The sequence below is a fragment of the Bombina bombina genome, chromosome 1, assembly GCF_027579735.1.
Source record: "Bombina bombina isolate aBomBom1 chromosome 1, aBomBom1.pri, whole genome shotgun sequence".
NCBI classification, from domain to species: domain Eukaryota; kingdom Metazoa; phylum Chordata; class Amphibia; order Anura; family Bombinatoridae; genus Bombina; species Bombina bombina.
In genome coordinates this window covers 461,487,807-461,501,193 of record NC_069499.1, presented here as the reverse complement: position 1 = coordinate 461,501,193, position 13,387 = coordinate 461,487,807, and the positions used below count along the sequence as shown (strand labels likewise).

Below are 13,387 nucleotides of genomic sequence, written 5' to 3'. Positions count from 1 at the left end.
GAATTGGTACAGCAGTTGATGGCGGAGGCGGACGAGGATATACGAGAGACTCGAGCCCACGAACTCAACCTAGCAAACGCACACCGCAATGCTGAAGCCCCGCAGGTAATCATCCCTGTCGAAAATGCTGGGAGGCCCAAGATACCCTATGCGGCATTTCGACCCTTTCTAGAGAGCGAGACAGGGATTGATGAATATTTGGCGGACTTCGAAAGGCAATGTGCCCTGCACCAGATTCCCAACAGAGAGTGGCCCACGATATTGTCTGGGAAACTATCCGGGCGAGCCCTGGAAGCCTTTCGTACTCTGGGTGCTGAGGAAGTGACACAGTATGAGCTAGTTAAGGAGACACTGTTGCGACGGTACGCTGTAACTCCGGCCACGTATCGCCGACAGTTTCGGGGCACGGAAAAGAAGCCTAACGATACCCATATGGAATGGGCGCACCGAATGCGGAGAGCGGCAAATCACTGGCTGAGCGGAAGTAAAGCGGTGACTGGGGAGGAAATTTTACAATTGTTTCTCTTAGAACATTTTTATAATGGCATGGAACAGCAAGGGAAGGAATGGCTGCGAGACAGGCGGCCTTCTACCTTAGAAGAAGCAGCCAAATTGGCCGATGAACATTATGACTCCCGTCTTCCCGAACCCATGAACTACCGAGCTCCAGCACGGGTCGAACCCAGAGAGGTTTACCGTGCACCCCCTCGTGCTGAATTCCGAGCCCCGGTGCCCACAGGGCCCGTCCGACACTCAGGACCACCCAATAACAGCTCTGAGCGTCCCAGACCGACTTGCCACCGATGCAAGCAACCAGGGCATTTCATGGCTAGCTGCCCCCTTAATACGCACCAGACACCCAGGAATTACAATTACCCCTCTGGGTCCTATCGTCTGGCCCGGGCCCTCTGTGTTAACCAAGAGGCCCCTATGGAGGGATATGTGGGGCCGCTTCACGAGGCAGACCCTGTATATGCTGCCTCAGATAACCGCCAGCACCATCGGCAGAGGGTATGGCTCGAGGGGCGATCTACCGAGGGATTGCGAGACACAGGGGCTACTATCACGCTGGTACAGAGTCATTTGGTGCCAGAGCACAAGCGATCCGGACAGACTGTGGCCGTTAGAGTGGCGGGGGGGATGTGTACAAAATTCCAACAGCTAAAGTGCATCTTGATTGGGGAGCGGGAAAGGGGGCTGTGAACGTGGGCCTAATGGATAATTTACCTGCCGAAGTACTACTGGGCAACGATTTGGGCCCCATGACTTCTGCCTATGCTCCAGTATGCAACAACGAGGCGGACCCAGTGACTACACGGGCCCAAGCCCGGACGGAGCGAGAGCTCTCACCAGTGCGGGAGACACAGGTAAGACCTACCCCGACCTTGCCTGACAGGTTAGGCCCCATACCCTGGGACACCCCAGATGCTTTCGAGGCAGAGTCTAAGACTGACCCGACCTTACAAAAGTACCGGGAACGAGCAGAGACCGGAGGGGGCGGGGCAGATAACGAAACATTCTTATGGGAAAAAGGGAAACTATACCGCTGGACAGAGAAAAGGGGACAGCGTAGGCGACAGCTGGTAGTGCCCCACAAATACCGTCAAGAAATCCTCAAAATAGGCCACGACATCCCCTTAGCAGGCCACCTAGCCGTAACCCGTACCCTACACCGCATTACTCACACGTTCTTTTGGCCAGGGGTGCACGCTGACGTTAGAACTTACTGTAACACCTGCGATGTGTGTCAACGAGTAGGAAGGCGAGGCGATCACCCTAAAGCCCAGCTAGTAAATATGCCCATTGTAGAGGAACCCTTCAGCCGGGTTGCTATTGACCTAGTGGGACCACTGGCTACCCCTAGTCCCTCCGGTAAGCGCTACATTCTTACCGTAGTGGACTACGCTACCAGGTACCCAGAGACTGTCGCCCTATCCAACATACAAGCGGATATGGTAGCGAATGCACTAGTACAGGTGTTCTCCTGGGTAGGATTTCCAAAAGAAATCCTATCCGACCGAGGCACCCAATTTACGGCTGAATTAACCCAACAACTCTGGCAGGTTTGCAAAATTAAGTCCCTCCTGAGCTCCCCATACCACCCCCAGACGAACGGGCTGTGTGAGAGGTTCAATGGGACCCTCAAGCAAATGCTCAAGACGTTCACTCAGGAATACCGAGACTGGGAACGCTTCCTGCCGCACCTCCTATTTGCTTATCGGGAGGTGCCCCAGGAAACGACAGGGTTCTCTCCCTTCGAGTTGCTCTACGGAAGAAAGGTACGGGGACCCCTAAACCTGATCCGGGAGCACTGGGAGGGAGAGATGGAGGCTGACGGTGTCCCCATTGTGCCATACGTGCTGGAACTCAGGGACCGAATGGAGTAATTAGCCAAATCCGTGCGGGCTAATCTCCAGTTGGCCCAGAGAAGACAGAAAGTATGGTACGATCGGGGGGCCCGAAAGAGAATCTTCACCATAGGACAAAAGGTGTTAGTACTTAAGCCGGTGAAGACAGACAAATTGCAGGCGTCCTGGCAGGGTCCCTACCAGATCGTAGAGAAAAGGGGAGACACCACTTATGTGATAGCTAGCTGCCATGACAACAATCTTAGAAAGACATTCCATGTAAACATGCTCAAGGAATATTTTGAGCGACCAGAGAACGTGACGGCCGTATGTTGTTCCCCTCAGGAAGACCCCGACAGTTTACCCATTCCAGACCTATTAGAATAGAGTCTCCCCACAGGTATAGTGGCACAGGTTCAGATAGGGGACCGACTTAGCCCCACTGAAAGGGAGCAGCTCAACCAACTCCTCCAGTCCAAACACCTCACCTTCTCCTCGAAGCCAGGGTACACTACTTTAACCACCCACCAGGTAGATACTCCGGGACAAGCTCCCTTGCGCCAGGCTCCGTACCGAATCCCCGAAGCAGTTAGGACAGGAATGAAGAAGGAGATCGATGAGATGCTCCAGCTCAGGGTAATTGAGCCCTCCGATAGTCCATGGGCCTCCCCAGTTGTCTTGGTGCCCAAGAAAGATGGGACCACCCGGTTCTGCGTAGACTATCGGAGGCTCAATGAAAATACTGTGACGGACGCTTACCCTATGCCCAGGGTAGACGAGCTACTCGATCGTATAGCCAGGGGAAATTACCTGACCACTATTGACCTCTGCAAAGGTTACTGGCAGATTCCCCTGGCCCCGGAGGCTATCCCCAAGTCGGCATTCGTCACCCCATTCGGCTTATATCAGTTTAGGGTAATGCCGTTTGGGATGAAGAATGCCCCAGCTACATTCCAGCGCTTGGTGGATAGGCTCCTGGATGGCTTCCAGAGTTTTGCTTGCGCCTACCTGGACGACATAGCGATCCACAGTGAGTCCTGGGAGGACCACTTAGCTCATGTGGGAATGGTTCTGGATCAGATCCGGGCTGCTGGCCTGACTCTGAAGCCAGAAAAATGCCACTTTGGGATGGCCGAGGTACAGTACCTGGGTCACCGGGTGGGGTGTGGAAAGCAGCGACCAGAGCCGGCCAAAATAGAAGCTGTCGCCAATTGGCCCACCCCCATCACTAAGACTCAGGTCCTAGCCTTCCTGGGCACGGCAGGGTACTATAGACGGTTCGTACCAGACTACAGCACACTTGCCAAACCCCTGACTGACTTGACCAAGAAGAACTTACCTCGACAGGTCCTGTGGTCTCCCCACTGTGAAACGGCTTTCCAGGCTCTCAAAAATGCTCTAATTAACGCTCCTGTCTTGGCGGCCCCAGCCCTTAACAAACGTTTTATCGTCCATACAGATGCTTCCATGTTCGGGCTGGGAGCTGTCCTCAGCCAAGTAGGCGAAGATGGAAGGGAGCATCCAGTTGCCTACATCAGCCGGAAGCTCCTGCCCCGCAAAGTCAGCTATGCAGCGGTCGAAAAGGAGTGTTTGGCTTTGGTGTGGGCATTAAAGAAATTGACTCCCTATTTATATGGTCAGGAGTTCACTCTGGTCACCGACCATAACCCGTTGGTGTGGCTGAACCGGGTCTCTGGAGATAACGGCAGGCTATTACGTTGGAGCTTATCGTTGCAACCCTTCAATTTCACCATTACTTACAGACCTGGGAAACAGAATGGCAACGCTGACGGGTTGTCCAGACAAACCGACCTCAGCCCCGCATAACCAGCGGTCTGGACAGCCTTAGTCTGCCCCGAAAAGGGGTCAGACCGTGTCTGCCAGAGTGTTCCACAGAAAGGGAGCACTGTTACAGAAGCATTAGTTATTTTGTTGTGAAGAGCTTATTTCCCAGCAGCAATGCCTGAACCAGCAAGCCAGCGCCTAAGAAGGGCTCTAAGAAAACCGTAACAAGTATAATTTCATAAAGAGTTAACTCTTTTTTTTCAGCTTTTAGAAACTATTGCCTAAATACACATTTGCTGGCCTCAGCTCTAAGTTTAGGGATAACCAATCCCATTGTCTAATCACCTCTGGAGCCAGACTGCTAATTGATAAGATGAACTTGTAAACTTGTTATCTTAAGTACTGTAATCCTATTGTGGCCTGTCAAAGGACAGTGCTCTCTATCTAAATGTGTGATGGGGGATTTTGTGCTTCCCCCCCTCTCCCCCTGGGAGTGCCCTGTGTGCATGTAACCTTAATAAAAAGCAGGCTGGGCATCCCAGTCCTGAGTTCTTGTTTGACCCTCAATCGCAGCGTTGACTCGTTTTTGTGGGCAGAAGGGTATCCTAGCTGTACTGCAGCTAAGGGAGATTATTCTATATTTGCGAGACTCATATAGAATACTATGGAAAGCAGCTTCTCCCCTCTTTAGCAATAGGGATCCAGGCTACTAAGCGGTCCATCTCTCAGCGAGACTAAGGGTAACCGTAACAGTGGGAATTCAGGGAAAAGTAGTAAGCAGGGTTGTCAGCAGTCCTTAAGTCAGAGCTCAAGATCCTGAAGCTCCTGTAGGCTGTATGACTATCAGATCCGACACATGACCCTGAAGCTCCTTTAGGCTTTATGATGATCAGATCAGACACATGACCCTGAGGCTCCTGTAGGCTGTCTGACTAGGAGAGCAGACACATGACCCTGATGCTCCTGTAGGCTGTATGACTATGAGAGCAGATGCATGACCCTGAAGCTCCTGTAGGCTGTATAACTATCAGATAAGACACATGACCCTGAGGCTCCTGTATGCTGTCTGAATAGGAGAGCCCACACATGACCCTGATGCTCCTGTAGGCTGTATGACTATGAGAGCAGATGCATGACCCTGAAGCTTCTGTAGGCTGTATGACTGTCAGATCAGACACATGACCCTGAGGCTCCTGTAGGCTGTCTGACTAGGAGAGCAGTCACATGACCCTGATGCTCCTGTAGGCTGTATGACTATGAGAGCAGATGCATGACCCTGAAGCTCCTGTAGGCTGTATGACTATCAGATCAGACGCATGAGCCTGAAGCTTTTGTAGGCTGTATGACTATGAGAGCAGATGCATGACCCTAAAGCTTCTGTAGGCTGTATGACTATGAGAGCAGATGCATAACCCTCAAGCTTATTTAGGCTGTATGATTTTTAGATCAGATGCATGTCCCTGAAGCTTCTGTAAGATGACTATGAGATCAGGGGCATGACCCTGAAGCTCCTCTAGGCTGTATGATTATCAGATCAGGGGCATGACCCTGAAGCTCCTGTAGGCTGTATGATTATGAGATCAGATGCATGACCCTGAAGCTCCTGTAGGCTGGATGACTATGAGATCAGAAACATGACTTTGAAGCTCCTGTAGGCTGTATGATTATGAGATCAGACGCATGACCCTGAATCTCCTGTAGGCTGTATGACTGAGTTCAGATGCATGGCCCTGAAGCTCCTGTAGGCTGTATGACTATGAGATCAGACACATGACCCTGAAGCTCCTGTAGGCTGTATGATTATCAGATCAGTCACATGGCCCTGGAGCATTGGACACTTATGCACCCATCAGACCTCAGTTCAGAATTACGTCCCTGTAGCCTCAGAAAGCCATATGCCCATATCAGCCTTTAAACATGTTAGTTAAGTGTCCACTTGGCAAGAATATTTACTTCCCACAAATAGTGCTTTATGTTTTGTCCTTTATTAGCCAGTGAGCAATGTGCCCCTAGGAATGACTGATACACAAACATTTTGTATATATTTAACATGTTTAAAAAGTGCTCTTTCATATACATGACACAAATTTTTAATTTAATGTCCCTTTAAGATTAGGCAAATATCTCAACCATAGCAGACAAACCAATAAGCTGCCTACTTTGCAATATCCAGCTCTGCTTTTATGATTTTGCCAGCTTATTATTATTTGTTCCCTACATATTTATTTTCAGATTTATTAGAACATTACAAATATGCAAGATTATGCTTGGAGGAATATCAAAATGCCAGGTGCTATAAGGTACCATAAATATGCTGCTTACGACATGAAGGATTGAAAATGTTATTCACAGATTGAGACCACTGTTCATGAATTATTGAACAGCAGTGCACAGTGTTGCAATGACATGTGCGTCTCTGGCATCTCCAAAATGGGAATTTGATACATCCTGTTATTTAGAGACACATGAGAGGGACATAAAATCAAATCTAAAATGAACAGCAGTGTTTTTCAAATCTGAAAAAAAAGTACAATACAGTTTTTAGTACAATACATTTTCATTTCCAAAAATCTTTTGAGAAACATTATCACAGGCTTTGTTAAAGTAGTTTAAATTGACGAGCACAACTGATCCTATGGAATAAATTGTTTACTGGCTGATATAATATTTCCTACAAATCTATTGGTGAACATAAATATGCATTATTTCCAATTTACTAGAAAGCACCCTCCACTTTATATTGACATTGTCCTGTTCTATTGCTAAAAGAATTCTCTCAAAAAGTTTACAATAATTTTTGTACATATTTTAGGTCACTATAATAATTAAGCCATTTAGTATTGCCCTTACCCACAACTTTCATATAGTTTATAAAATTTTCTAAAAAATTTGGGTCTGGATTACAAGTGGAGCTATAGTGGAAACTCAGCTTTCATTTTTGCACTAGTCGGGTTGTGCTGGCAAACAGTTTATTCCCTAGTGGTAGCCGAAATCGAATAAATAAATTCGAATTTCGAAAATCATGAACACGTTTACAGATTCCCCCCAAAGAAGTTAATGGAGAAAAAAAGTTTGGAAAAAAAACACCCCACTCTTGCGTAAACAACATAACATATTCTCATTAGCGCTAACCCGACATGAAACTATAAATATATCATATTCCAATGATCTTTACATAACGGAATATGTTCTAATTGTTCATAATTAAATATTTCAACATATAGCTGTTGGATTTTAAATAAAAAATATATTTATACATATATATATATATATATATATATATATATATATATATATATATATATATATATATATATATACTGTATATTAGATATATTATATAAAGGTATAGATATATATATATAGATATGTATATAGAAATATCTATTTATAAATACAAAGAACAAATTCTGCTATGTACAGAACATTGGAATGTGAGACACCTGCGATCGAGGAATGAAAATTCTCTGTAACGCAACCCCATTAATACGAAAAAAAAGTTATGTTTAAACCTAACACCGTAACATAAACCCCTAGTCTAAACACCCCTAATCTGCCACCCCCGACATCGCCGCCACTAATAAAAGTTATTAACCCCTATTCCGCCGCTCCCCGGCATCACCGCCACTATAATAAAGTTATTAACCCCTATTCAGCCGATCCCCGACATAGCCGACACTATAATAAAGTTATTAAACTAAATAAACCTATTAACCCCTAAACAGCCGGCCCCCCAAAACGCAAAACACTAAATTAAACTATTCACCCCTAAACCTAACACCCCCTAACTTTAAAATAAAATTACAACATAACTATATTTAAAGAAATAAAAACTTACCTGTGAAATAAAAATAAACTAACATTAAACTATAAATTAACCTAACCTTACTATTCTAATAAAAGAAAAAATATTACCAATTAAAACATTTAAATTAAAAATTTTATAAAACCTAACACTACGAGAAAACTTAAAAAAAACTAAAATTACAAAAAATAAAAAAACACTAAATTATGAAGAATTAAAAACAATAAGTTTACAAAAAAAATAAATGAAATTATCCAAAATAAAAACAATTACACCTAATCTAATAGCCCTATAAAAATAAAAAAGTCCTCCCAAAATAAAAACACCCCTAGCCTACAATAAACTACTAAGTTAAACAGCTCTTTTACCTGTAAAAAAAATACAAAGTCCCCCAACGGTAAAACCCACCACTTGACCAACCCCCCCCCCCAAAAAAAAAAACAACTCTAAAAAAACCTACGCTACCCATTGCCCCTAAAGGGGATTCAGCTCTTTTTCATTGCCCTTAAAAGGGCATTTAGCTCTTTTTCAAAAGCCCAAACCCTAATCTTAAAAAAAACACCCCAAAAAATAAAAAAAAAATACCGAACCCTAACCCCAGAATATCTACTCACGGTTGCTGAACTCCAGACATCCAGGCGGCGAGAAGTCTTCATCCAGGCGGCGAGAAGTCTTCATCCTGGCAAAGACATCTTCATCCATCGCGGGGGCGTCTTCTATCTTCATCCCGATGGCGCGGAGCGGCAAAGACATCCAGCGCGGAGCGTCCTCTTCTTATGCCTCGCCGTACACTGAAGCTTCAAGGCAAGGTAGCCGTTTTTAAAATAGCGTACCGTGCATTTCTGTTGGCTGATTCTTCAAGTCAGCCAATAGGATGAGAGCTTCTAAAACCCTATTGGCTGTTCAAAACAGCCAATAGGATGAGAGCTACTGAAATCCTATTGGCTGTTCAAAACAGCCAATAGGATGAGAGCTACTGAAATCCTATTGGCTGTTCAAAACAGCCAAAAGGATGAGAGCTACTGAAATCCTATTGGCTGTTCAAATCAGCCAATAGGATTTCAGTACTCTCATCCAATTGGCTGTTTTGAACCGCCAATAGGATTTTAGAAGCTCTCATCCTATTGGCTGATTTGAATTTGAAGAATTAAATCAGTCAAAAGGAATGGAAGGTACACCATATGAAGAGGACGCTTCTCGCTGGATGTCTTCCCCGCTCCGCTCCATGCTGCTGGGATAAGGATAGAAGACGCCCCCACGATGAATGAAGATGTCTCCGCCTGGATGAAGACTTCTCGCCACCTGGATGTCTGGACTTCAGCAACCATAAGTAGATATTCTGGGGTTAGTGTTAGGTATTTTTTTATTTTTTTGGGGGGTGGGTTTTTTCAGATTAGGGTTTGGGCTTTTGAAAAAGAGCTGAATGCCCTTTTAAGGGCAATGCCCATACAAATGCCCCTTTAGGGGCAATGGGTAGCTTAGGTTGTTTTTAGAGTTAGGTTTTTTATTTTGGGGGGTTGGTTGAGTGGTGTGTTTTACTGTTGGGGGACTTTGTATTTTTTTTACAGGTAAAAGAGCTGTTTAACTTAGGACAATGCCCTACAAAAGGCCCTTTTAAGGGCTATTGGTAGTTTATTGTAGGCTAGGGGGTGTTTTTATTTTGGGTAGCTTTTTTATTTTTATAGGGCTATTAGATTAGGTGTAATTGTTTTTATTTTTGATCATTTTGTTTATTATTTTTTGTAAGCTTAGTGTTTTTTATTTTTGTAATTTAGTGTTTAATATTTTTATAATTTAAGATTTTTTAATTTTCTGCTAGTGTTAGGTTTTTTAAATTTGTAATTTAGATATTTTAATTGGTAGTATTTTTTATTTTATTAGAATAGTAAGGTTAGGTTAATTTATAATTTAATGTTAGGTTTATTTTTATTTCACAGATAAGTTTTTATTTATTTAAATATAGTTATATTGTAATTTTAATTTAAAGTTAGGGGGGGTGGTAGGTTTAAGGGTTAATAGTTTAGTGTTTTGCGATGTGGGGGGCCAGCGGTTTAGGGGTTAATAAGTTTTTTTAGTGGCAGAGATCTGGGAGGTTGGAGTTTTAGGGGTTAACAGGTTTATTTAGATGCAGAGATCTTGGAGGCCGGAGGTTTAGGGGTTAATAACTTTATTATAGTGTTGGCGATGTAGAGGAGTGGCGGAATAGGGGTTAATAGCTTTATTATAGTGTCTGCGATGTCGGGGAGCAGCGGAATAAGGGTTAATAGCTTTATTATAGTAAACAAAGATGGAGAGAGGGCGCCACATAGCGTGATAAAGTTTCATCAATACGATTATATGCTGAAAGGTAATATGCTTACCAGAGACTGTGGCACTTTACTATGACCAGTGCAAATTCGCTTGCTAGCACTTAAACAGTGGCTAGTACACTGCAAGGCGATACACCTCCTGAGGATCTCCTCTCAGTTATGGCTCAGTGAGCACCTCCTGTTGTAGCCGTAACATCCTTTATTTAAAAGAAGCCGGTCAGCTTTCTGTAATGCTTAAAAGCACTAAGGTAAAATAAAGTGGTCTGAATTACTGTTCTCTGGACGTTCTTATCAAATAATATCTTCATTTCCAGGTGGTACGGTAGGCCCAAGTCCTGACTGACACTCCCCCTCTGAAAACAATACCTTACCACGCCGCTATGAAAATACCACGCAAAAACGTAATTTTTTGGAGTGCAGAATGGACGTTGCGTTACAGGCTAAAATGCTTGCGGTATAGCTATACCGACATGACTCGCAATAGCTGCATTACTGCTTTTACCCTGAAATTGCCATTTTTCAGGGTTAAAAGCCGTAACTAAAACTCGTAATCTAGGTAAATGTGCCTAGAGGGATATGGCTGCATCTCACTGACAAGGCCCACAGAAGGATGAAATGATCATCTCAGGTTGCCATGTCCCTTTTTCATAGGAGTATTGCCTGTTTTTTCCGTGCTGTGTCTTTTTAGGCAGAATCAGACAGTAAAAGGCACAATTGAGCTAAAAGAGGCTGCTCCCAGGTGGTGACTTGCCAAAGAACAAGCTACACAGCCGTTGTTCATTCCTGGTTGAGCGCTTCTCTCTCTGGGCCCGATTATCTAAACATTGCTGGTTCTGACATGGTTTTTCATGCCAACCTTTACAGGAGCTACCCTCATGGAATTATCTTTAAAAAGGGGCAGTTCAGCAAGTGTTACCCAGGTGCCGAACTAAATATGGGCCAGCTTCTAAACTTAGATTCCTGTTTTCCAAATAAAGATAGCAAGACAACAAAGAAAAAATTAAAATAGGAGTAAATAAGAAAGTTGCTTAAAAGTATATGATCTATCTGAGTTTAGTATTACAATTTACGCTTTGAAAATTTAATACAATTTATTCCTGTGTAATTTACATACAAATTTAACATTTTTGATAAAACACAATTTTTTTTACGATTTTTGATGCACCTTAACAATACAATTTGTTTTGTGTATTTTTTTGTGAATGGTTGAATTATTCATTTTGTATGATTTTTAAGTTACGATTTTTATTGTGCACTTGGTAATGTATGCATCTCCTTAACATAAGAAAATGCAGTATACGCCCTGTCACCAATATCTCAGGATGTAGCTGCTAAGGGGTTAATTCTGTTTAGTTTGTGAACTAAGAACAGTTATTTGTTTTTTAAAATAGCTGCATACTGGGTTTGTTTGTGTTTTCTTTGATGTGCCAGAACCCCTCATAAATAGTTTCTAAAAAAACCCTTCCTCCAAATGTTATTGTGTATGCATTGAGTCAATCTGTCAGCTCCAGAGATACCACAGTGCTTCTCCCCCATATCCTGATGAGGTCAATAAAAGGACATTTTTCTAATGCCTATATGTGTTTAAAGACAGGGGGGTTTCTTAGCCCGCCCAGGAGGGTGTGGTCAGGCAACCTGATCTATGGAAAAAAGGTATAAGGGTCTTGCGTGTCAACACTGAAATGGTTCATTCTACATGGGAGCCTGCTTGCTACAGCATGAGTGACCATTTTCTCTTGCCCATCTCCCTGGGGGCAGACTCATAAGCTAGTAAAGTATTAGGTCTGTTATTTTCTTCATTTTATTTTAACCTGTTTGCTGTGTGTAATTGTATTTGTAACAACTTTTTATTAATAATGCATTGTGCATAATATTTTTGGCATAATGAATAATTCCTTTATTAAGTTTGGCCTTTGTCTAATAATTGAACCACGTTACTGAAGAGACTGGAATATTAGAACTGCATAATTTAGGTTATTTTCTGTTAAATTTTACTCAGAGAGTTAATGTGTAAGTCTGGGTTTTTCCTTAGGATTTTCCCTTTAATAAATTTTAAGTGGTGGCAGCTGAGCTATTGCAGTTAGTTTAGGGTGGGTGGCATTAAAGGGGAGTTTTGGGCATTTATTTTACTTCTAGTACAGACTGGAGAGTGTTGTTAACCCTTGCACCCACTGAACTAAATCACAAGCTGGTCTGGTGTGGCTAGATTGTGACATATTAGTGAGAGTAGAAGGGGTCTGATAACCCTTTTTGTGCCAAATAAAAGACTGGCACAGGGTTGGATAACCTTGGTTCGTCACACGCCCCTTAGCAAGACACCCTGTATTCAGGGTAAAAATTGGCTTTAGATAATTCCACCAGGGAAACAAAAGTACTGGCGAGCATTCTTTTAGAATATCGCCAGCCCAGAGGCCTTTAGAAAATTGGGCCCTAAGTGTTTTCTTATAGAAGCTTGCTAGACCAGAATATGGCCTTCAATAAATAAGAGACATCAGTGTCAATAAGTAGCATCTCTGAAAAAAAACTAAAAATATGTTCAAGATGATTTTATTTTCAGGCTCAATATGTTTCGGTAGAATGACCCCTATTTTTTCAGATTCTTCCACGTATATTGGTATCTCTCACTTCCTACAGAAGTATCTGCCTTACCTATATTATGTATTTATTTCACTACGAAACACATGAGAGGTGATATTTAAGAGATAACAATAATAATTTGAGATACAAAAATTGCTTACAGATATTTATAATGTAAAAAACATTTGTAGAACAAATAAGCACTGGTTTTACAGATATATGACCTAAACAAGATAAGAAGTAAATTATATTTCCATTAAAGGATTAGGATAGTCAAATTTAAACTTGCCGATAGAGCTTGTGATTTTAAGACACTTTTAAATTCACTTCAATTGTCAAATATAAGTTATGTTGGTTTCCTTTGTTGAAAAGGGATATGCACATATCCTACAGTACTGGGAGCTATCTGGTGGCTACACACATTTGTATCTTGTCATTGGCTCACCTGTTGTATTTCCCAGTAGTGCAGTTGCTGCTGTAGAGCTGACTTGAACTATGAGTTTAATACTTTGCAGGGGTTGAACACACATTTATATACAGCAATATTGCAATAATAAAATACT

General features: G+C 42.9%; 1 protein-coding gene across 1 annotated transcript in view; it reads left to right on the top strand.

Annotated features, from left to right (window-relative positions):
* Positions 1–13,387, top strand: part of CHRNA1 (cholinergic receptor nicotinic alpha 1 subunit) — a 77,497-nt gene that overhangs the window by 27,693 nt on the left and 36,417 nt on the right. The window lies entirely within an intron of this gene.